The sequence below is a fragment of the Perognathus longimembris genome, unplaced genomic scaffold (genome assembly GCF_023159225.1).
Source record: "Perognathus longimembris pacificus isolate PPM17 unplaced genomic scaffold, ASM2315922v1 HiC_scaffold_2912, whole genome shotgun sequence".
In the NCBI taxonomy this organism is placed as follows: Eukaryota; Metazoa; Chordata; class Mammalia; order Rodentia; family Heteromyidae; genus Perognathus; species Perognathus longimembris.
In genome coordinates, this window is record NW_025958062.1 from 1 (window position 1) to 9,804 (window position 9,804).

Below are 9,804 nucleotides of genomic sequence, written 5' to 3' on the forward strand. Positions count from 1 at the left end.
GCTTTGGCCCTGAGTTCAAGCCCCATGACTGACCAAAAAGGAGAGAAATAGCATATCGTCTATCTTAATAATTTTGAAGTAATTTCCAAGACTTGATAAGCACTCAGTGGTTGCCTACCCAAGCTGGAAAGTCTACTTTCTAATCCTCTAACCCTTAAAAGCAAGCCTTATTTCTCTGTTTTCACAGATGATTAAAATTAAATTGATAATGCAGATTAAGGACAAAATAACAAGACTCTTTATGGACAGTTATGCTTGGTGTTATTAGATAATGTAGCAGTAGGGAGCTCATTACAACACATTCTATTAAGTAACCCAAAGGAGGACGCATTGCCGCCATCTTTATGCTTACGGTGGGAAGTCTGCATGACCTTTCAGATCATCTGAGCCAAAGAAAATGAGTTCCCATGAACCTCCAAAAGCATCAGGGAAGTTCTATGCTGCACATGTCAGTTGTGGGGCCCCTGATCATTCTGTCATTATTGTTAGTCATTGTTAGGATGAAAACTTGGAAAAGACTAAGTCTACTAAAATTAAGTTCTTTGCAAAACGTGAAGGCAGTAAGTAGGAGCCTTTGCTGGTATTCATCGACTCTCTAACTCCATGCCATATTGCCCCCACATGCCAATGATAATATGTGTAAGAGTAAAATACTACCAAACATGAACCAGGAATTAAACCAAATTATTACTTAGGTGGACAACTTTCTTTAGCTCACTGACATGCAAGATCCTTTCAGTGCTTAGCCTTTTAATTCAAGGACATTTTGGAGTGTGTGTGTGTGTGTGTGTGTGTGTGTGTGTGTGTGTGATGTGTATGTGTGTGTGTGTGTGTGTGTGTGTGTGTGTGTGTGTGTGTGTGTGTGTCCATGGTCCTGGGGCTTGAACCCAGGGTATTGTCCTTGAGTTTTTGTCTTCAAGGCTAGCAATCTACCACTTAAGCTCTAGCTCCACTTCCAGCTTGTTGTTAGTTAATTGGAGATGAATCTCCTACCCTTTCCTTTCAGGCTAGCTTCAAACTATGATCCTAAGATTTCAGCCTCCTGAGTAGCTAGGAAGCTAAGATTACATGTGAGCCAACAGTACCAGACAATGACTTGGATGTTTAAAGGCCTAGTGCTTGGAGTCTCTTTCTCCAGCTTATGAACACTGCAGAAACACTCTGTCCATAAGCTTGGGTCATCATTAGCAGAAAATACTCCATACTCATAGTTATTGAAGATATTAACACTAAAAAAGACCTAAAAGCCTTGTAAGGAAAAGAAACAGGAGAATCAACTAGGTTTTCATTACCTGGGGATGTGAATATTCGGTGATATTGACTCAAATACTGTGTGTGTAGGGTGATTGTCAGTGTTATATACAGTCATGAAAAAATCCAAAGCATTTTGAAATTAGCAGTGTAGTGAACTCTAACTTTATGGAGTAGGCAGGAAATAGGACCTGCAATCATTAATATCAATTGTCTCTTTGTATATATCCATTGAAAAGTTCAAGGAGTATTTATTCTAACACTAACTTTGAAGGAAAAAAGTCCTATTAGGTATTTAATCCGATAGGCTATTCTCAAATAGCTAGAAATAGATCCGGTCCAATGAGCGCATGAGCTCAGAGGACTTGGTGTAGTATGACAAACCTTAAAAATATAAATGTATATCTGCATTTAATGTTTTTAAATGGATTTTTCATGAGATTCCAAATAACTACAAGCGAATAAGGGGAAAAATCATAACAGATTTCACAGTTTTTGACAAATATTTTCGAGACAATTTTAATAAGCTGAGAGAGCAAGTTTTCTATAAACCAGTTAAATCTTTTTTGAAACTTAAATACATGTCGTTCATACGGCACTCAGAAAGTAAAATTAGAATATAGCAGAAATAGATTACAGTTCAAAAACACTTGGGGGAAGATATGATTTCAATAACTATTCAAGCACATACTGTTCTTGAGTCCCTGGGACTAATGGGCTGAGATTTCAAAAGTTCATTGACTTATCATTTGGAACTGGTGTTTAAACAAATGCATCAGTAAAGCATTGAGATGCCTTATTAGCACTACTCTTATGAGAACATATGTATTGTAAATAAGTTTGTGATGTTTACAGATGAAGAAGAAATAAACTGCCCTTATTAAATAGACTGCACTGACTTCATGCAAAGGAGACTACTTTTATAGGAGAGTAGAGTATTTTCATTTAATTCCGGGCTACTCTTCTAGATACATGTAGGATCATCCGTACCAAGAACTCAAAACATGAGATAATTTTTTAAAAGAAGGTAATATAAGGAATAACAGACACAGCTGGGCTGGACCTGGGTAAACACTGGTATGAAGAAAACTAGAGACCAGAGAAGACACAGACCTAACCTACAAAGCACAGTTCCCCGGTGGACAACTGAAATCTCTTCTCACTCTTCCTACCTGGATTTTCAAAGACAGAAAGTAAATCTCAGCCTCCTGAGTAGCTAGGATTAAAGGTGTGAGCCTCCAGTGCCCAGCGATCTTTTCTAATTTTTCTGTTAGTCTCAAGATATAATTTTTTACCAAATAAAATTGCTTCTAAGGGTAATGGCTTTTTTCCATTCCTTCAAGCCACGTATTAATTTAGTACCTCTTTTAAAAAAATCTCTGTGAAATAAAGGAAAAGTAATTGGCTTGTAGCATGACCAACATATTTATAGTTGGATTTAACAAATGCATCCCAAACTGACATCAGTTAAGTCAACTATATTTATGCAATAGCAAAGCAGTAGTGTATATATGTAATTTCCAGTAGACTTCAAAGATTCTTATATATGATATGTATACACATTCTTATATATGATACTTATATATGTATCTCCCTTCTTATTAAATATTAGAATAGTGAGTTGCACAATGTATTCTGCCTATAATAAATGGAAAAGTGCTTTATATTCATTATTTTCTAAATCCCAGCAAATAACTCTTCTGCTTTATTGTCCTCTTTCTACTAATGATGAAACTAAATTTGGAGGAAATTAATTTTCATGAAGTTTTACAAATATAAAGTAGTAAAGTTGCAATTCAAACTAGCAGTTATCTTCCTCCATCTCCTTTTTATTTCCTTTGTCAGTGGTGGAGCTTGAACTCTGGGCCTGGGTGATGTCCCTGAGCTCTTCAACTCAAGACTAGAGCTCTACCACCTGAAACATATCACCACTTTCTAGTGTTTAATTGGAATAAGAGTCTTAGCCTTCCTGTCTGTGCTGGCTTTGAACCGCTTGGTGGCTCATACCTGTAATCCCAGCTACTAAGAAGACTGAGATCTGAGGATTGTGGCCTGGCTTTGAGCCATTGAACCGCAATCCTCACATCTTAGACTTCTGAGTAGCTAGGATTACAGGCATGAGCCATTGTTGTCTGGCATCTTTCTTAGGGGTAGTCTTTGACCTTTTCTAAGGAAATCCAGCAACTGTTATACAGATGACAACAATAGCTACCTTTGAATGTTACATTGTGTTAATTTACAAATTATAGAGCTGTGAGGCAAGTATTCTCATCATTACTTTAGAAAACTAAGGCTAAAAGATTGAAATTTTTCCCAGCAGTTAGTAAACTACTACATAAGAAATTACATCTATTTCAATTATATTTTTATTATCTTAATTGGTACAATTGAGCTATTAACAAGTTAATTTATAAGTACAATAATCCTCGATTGATATCAACCCTTTCATCATTCTCCCATTCCTCCCGACCCAGTCCCTCCTCCCTCAATTTTCCCAGTTTATAGGATATGCACTGATTGTTATGACTGCGTTCTCCCACTCTCCTTTCTCTCTTCATTTGCCTGACCTTTTCCCTGACTCACCCCCATCCCATTCAAGTGCTAATTTCCTGGTATTTTGTTGAACCATCAATTCATTTATAATTTTCCTTTGCAAATACTATACTTTGGTTATTATATTTGTGTACACTTGGATACAATCTTGTATGTGTTTGCTTGGATATTTATAAATTAGATCTAGCTTCTAGCTATGAGAAAAAACATGCATCCTTTGTCTCTCTGGGCCTGACTTACTTTATTTAACATTATTTCAATCACTAAGGCATACAATTGCTAATGCAGAATATTGTATCCATCCTCATTTTCATTCATAACCTAAAAGCAAATGGATATTCCATGGAAAATAACTAAAACTACAAGAGATACTTAAAGGCATCTTTCATACAGAACATCAACATTAACATGAATAGGTAGAGAAAACAGACCCTACCAGATGAGCAGATGAACATGGAGGGAAAGAAGAGACAAATCATCTAGGGGGAAAACATGATACCACACTTAATATTAATGTACCTGATTCTCTCATCAAGACATAGATTGGGTAGTTGGATCAAAAGACAACACCCACCAATCTGCTGTATACATCAAACCAGTGTTTCTTTGGTTTTATTTTTCTGAATTCCAGCTCCTTTATATATCTCTCTTTAAAAATGCTTTGCGTCCAAAATGTGGGGGTTTGTGTATGCATATCAACTATTAAATAATAATACTTCACTACTGACTGAGATAACCATCCAGCATCTTCTTTTCCCTTACTGAAAACTTTATATTAGTTAATTCCACCCATTGATGCATAAAGGCTTCGAGAAAAAAAAGTCTGTTTAGTGGACATATCACTTCACTGAGGTTGATTCTTTTTAAAAAATTTTTAGTCATTCATGTATTTTTACTCGTACCAGTATATTCAAAGGTTTTGCTCTCTTTTCTGTAGGTCCTGGGGCTTTGAACTCAAGCCCTGAATACTGTCCAGAATGCTTTTTTGCTCAAGGCTTGTCTTCTACCACTGTGAGGCACAGCTTCACTTCCAGTTCCAGTGTGTTTGGGGAGAGGGGGAGGCATGTTTCATTGGAGACAAGAGTCTCATGGATTTTCTTACTCAGGCTGGCTTTGTACCAAGATCCTCAGATCTTAACCTCCTGAGCAAATAGGGTTACAGGTGTAAACCACGAGCACCAGGGGATTTTGCTCATTTTTTTTTTTTTTTTTTTTTTTTTTTTTGCCAGTCCTGGGCCTTGGACCCAGGGCCTGAGCACTGTCCCTGGCTTCTTCCTGCTCAAGGCTAGCACTCTGCCACTTGAGCCACAGCGCCGCTTCTGGCCGTTTCTGTATATGTGGTGCTGGGGAATCGAACCTAGGGCCTCGTGTATCCGAGGCAGGCACTCTTGCCGCTAGGCCATATCCCCAGCCCCGATTTTGCTCATTTTTAAGTGAGGTTTTTTAAAAAAAAATGTTATACGTGCATAAATGAATATCTCTGTGTCTGCAAGTATACTTCGGAAGATTGATTCATTTGTCTAATATTTGTCATCAAAATGCCTTCCTTTTTAATGCACTCCAGATTATTGATATTTTCCTTTATGATTGTTTTAATGTACACACACACACACACACACACACACACACACACTCCCCAAAGTCACAAAGCTATTTGTTATGCTTGCCTTAAAAATTTGTAATTCCAGCTCGATCTCTAACCCTAATTGAGCTAAATCCTCCCTAAGCTACCATGTCTACAATGTGTTCATTTGAGATTGTTGAAAAATATTCAAAAGTGTGCATCCACAGTGTTTTGTCTATTTGTTATTTCGTGTTACTCCCATTTGCTTCTGAGGTTTCTGTCTGAAGAGTGACTATAAACTTATGCCCTACCCCATCAAAACTGTGTCTCAGGTGATCATAATGTTTGAGTGATTTGTTTTGTCTTGTTGTAAAATCTTATGAACATATCTATCTATATATGTATATATCTACATCTATATATCTATACATCTATCTATCTATCTATCTATCTATCTATCTATCTGTCTGTCTGTCTATCTATCTATCTATCTATCTATCTATCTATCTATCTATATGTCCCAGCCTTAACTGTCAGTTGCTTTTACTGGGAATTTATCTATATTGCAGACATTCTTATGAATCAAGTTTGAATGTTTACACTATGTTCCTGTCAAGTTATCTTCTTTTTAGGAAAGCCTTAATGAGAAAGAAAATCAAGCTGGCCTACGTCAATCAAATAAGACAGAAGAAGTAACACAATAAAAATACATGAGACCTTCTGAATCCAAATTTCAGAGTATGCAGATCCCTGCATTTAATAAGCTCTCCCTGCAATTCATATGTCTTCTAAAATTTGATTGCCATAGAATTATAGACAGAAAAACCTCTACCTACACAGCCTTATAAGCCAGGCCCCATTAGTGTGGAATTTTAATGGTTCCAACTCCATAGAGAGGCAGAATACTTTCATCTTTCAATTTAAAATTTGTATCAAAGCCTCCTCCCTTACAAAAAACCTGTTTCTCAAGGGAAATAATATGGGTTTAAAAAAATCTCTGTGAGAATATATATCTGAATTGGTATCAGTTCTCTCATGATTTACCCAGACATCAAAAACGCTGAGGTACATTTTCCAGTCTGGGATAAAGGAAGAGGTAAAGGATTATGGCAATCTGATTAAATATTCTATTCTTCAAGTTGAATTAACCAAAGCAGAACTATTCATTCTAACAAGGAAGGGAGCTGGCCTTACAGAAAATGTGGCCATTTAAAAAGTCTATATGGTTAGTTCACACAAATAGATTACGATTAGGGACCATTGGAGGAAAACCAGGAAATTGGAAAAGGCTAAATTTCATGTTTTTCTATAAATAAAGAGTAACACTCCTTCAAACAATCACTAATATCAGAAGGAGAGACAAATCTCTAGAGAGATGTTTGCTAATGGCATTGTCGTATTCCCCCAGTTCCACAGTACCTTTTTTTTTTTTAATGTTATTAGTTTTTAGGTGGAGAAAGTGATATGAATTACTGAAGCTAAGTGTTGGAATGCATATCTTGATTTTTGTTATATAAACTTTCTGTAATTCATATTTCCCATGAAAGGGAGACTAAAAATACTCAAAGAAGATTATACTAGTTTTGTGAAGTAAAATCTATATTTTGATGAAATCTATCACACTGTCATTTAAAAAACGCTCAAAAATATCAACATTTAATATTTAATTACTGTTTTTTGATGGCCATTTATATCAGTTGGCACATTTAAATATTCAGTGAATAAAAATTGATAATGATGCTTTGTACAATTTAAACATTTCAATGAAAAATGTCACAAAAATGTTGAACACGGAAAGTTCTGTGATATGTGACATGAAGAAATAACAAGTCTCATGATATTCGAGTTAGATTCAACTTGTGATTCATATTTGTGGAATAACTATCAAGAGGCTTTTAGGTGTGGCAGTTAAAGCAAAATTTAGAAAATTTTAAGTTAATTTAGTTGCCACATGTGTTGCAATATGAAGCCACTGATGTCTGACAGGCATAGAGAAGGAAAGTATATACAAGGCACAGAGTACCAAAATAAAAACCACTGACAACAGAGGATAAACCAAAGTGGAGTGGGAATGAAAGAAAAAGAAGAAAATTGCACATGGTACATTCAAAAGAAAAGTAACATTTATATTGCAACGTTATTCTTCACAAAACAGAAGATGAGAGAGGCAAGGAAAGGGCAAAAGTAGTTCTTCTACTGGTAAGTAATGGAGAAGCACATTGACTTCAAAGTTTACAATTCTCCTAAGTATCATTTCTCAGAATAAGACATTCTCTCTCTCTGTCTTTCTCTCTCTCTCTTTCTCTCTCTCTCTCTCTCCTCTCTCTCTCTCTCACACTCACACACACACACACAAAAATCTCACTTATAACATTTCACATCGTTTGGAATGTTGGAAAGTTTCAAACTACTATCACAGCAGTTTGTTTTCAGTGTTGACTTAATTCTTCAATGGAAGTAAAAATATGCAAAAAGTATGGGAATCATTAATTAATCACTCTTCCTCACACACCAATACCTTCTCCAGTGCAACGAGGGATGAATTTTTTGCTAATTTCTATGGCACAATAGTTAAAATTCTGGATCATAAAGGAAAAAAGTGTTTTGTCTCTTGTCTGAAACATAAATCAAGTATACCCGTGGTCTTTTTCTCCAGTTGTATACTGGGTATTTGCTTTTCTCTCACTTGAGCACCATTTCAAATTAGCTATATTTTCACTACAAGTATCTTTACTGTAATAAATGGTAAAAAAATGATTATGTCATCAGATAACAAATTATATTAAGATCAGGGAAATAAAGTGATCAAATAGAAGTTATTTGATACCAAAATATGTAACAAAGTAAATGAGACAATGAATGTTTGAAATTTTTGGATGTGGGTGTGTGTGGGGGGGTGTGCACACTTGCTACTTCTGAGACTTAAACAGTGCCTGGGTTCTGTCCCTGAACCCTGAGATATATTTCAAGGCAAGCATTCTATCACTTGAGCCATAGCACCACTTCTGGTTTTTATGGTGGTTAAGAATCTCTCAGATTTTCTGCCCAGGCTGGCTTCAAACCACAGTCCTCAGATCTTGCCTCCTGAGTAGCTAAGATTACAAGGTGTAAGACACAACCAGCACTCAGATTTCAACATATTTTTAATGTTGATTCCAATATGTCATCAATTGAATAAACAATAATAGGAACAGCATTGACTCTACACATTTGTCCCCTACATCCAAAATAAGCCTTTCAAAATGATGACCATATTGTTGGCTAGGTAGGATTCAAGAATAAAGAATATTGAAATCATTCATGTTTTAATATTAAATACTACAGTAATTCCAAAATATAGCTGAGGAATAACAATTTCTTAACCATTACTTATTAAAATAAATAATGATATAAAATTAAACAACTGCTTTTAGTATTTTAAATTTTACCATAACCTTTCATTTTCTAGGTGCTGCACACTTTGTATTTTCAGTATGATTACAAATAAAACCGGAAAGAATGGATTCCTCCTCATGGGGTTTTCTGAGAATCCTCATCTGCAGCTCTTACAAGCTTTCCTGTTCTTGGTCATGTACCTTTTGGCCTTGACAAGCAACTTCATCATTATCACCATCACAACATTGGATAAGCAGCTCCAGTCTCCCATGTATTACTTCCTGAGGCAACTTACCCTTCTGGATGCCTCCTTCATCTCTGTCACCGTCCCCCAGTCCATTGACAATTCCCTCACAGGCAATGGCTATATTTCCTATGCTCAGTGCATGCTCCAGGTTTTCTTCTTCACGTCTTTGGCCTGGGCTGAGGTGGCCATTCTCACCGTGATGTCTTATGACCGCTATGTAGCCATTTGCTTCCCACTGCACTATGAGCTCATCATGGATCCCAGAAAGTGTAAGAGAGCTGTGACAGCTGTATGGGTAAGTGGAGGCATCTCAGGAATCATGTACACAACTGCCACATTGTCTATCACATTCTGTGGGGCCAAAGTCATCCACCAGTTTTTTCTGTGACATTCCCCAATTACTTAAGTTCTCCTGCTCCAATGATTACCTTGCAGTCATTGGAGTGGCTGCATTCATGTCGCTGGTAGCCTTAGCCTGTTTCATCTCCCATTGCCTTCTCCTACATCCACATATTCTCTACAGTACTAAGAATCCCCTCTGCTGAAGGCCGATCTAAGGCCTTCTCCACCTGCCTACCCCACCTTTTTGTTGTCTCTTTTTTCCTCTCCACAGGCATCTGTGCCTACCTCAAACCAACTTCAGAACTCTCCAACTGCTTTGGACTTTATGTTATCCATCTTTTATGCAATAATTCCTCCAACACTCAATCCAATTATCTACAGCCTGAAAAATGAGGCACTAAAGGAAGCTTTAGGGAAGTTACTGTTGGGTAGCTTTTTCACTGGGAACAAAGCTTATCTCTTGCATTGTTAG

General features: G+C 36.6%; 1 pseudogene; it reads left to right on the plus strand.

The window, feature by feature from the left end:
* Positions 1–8,841: 8,841 nt before the first annotated feature.
* Positions 8,842–9,804, plus strand: LOC125344675 (annotated as a pseudogene).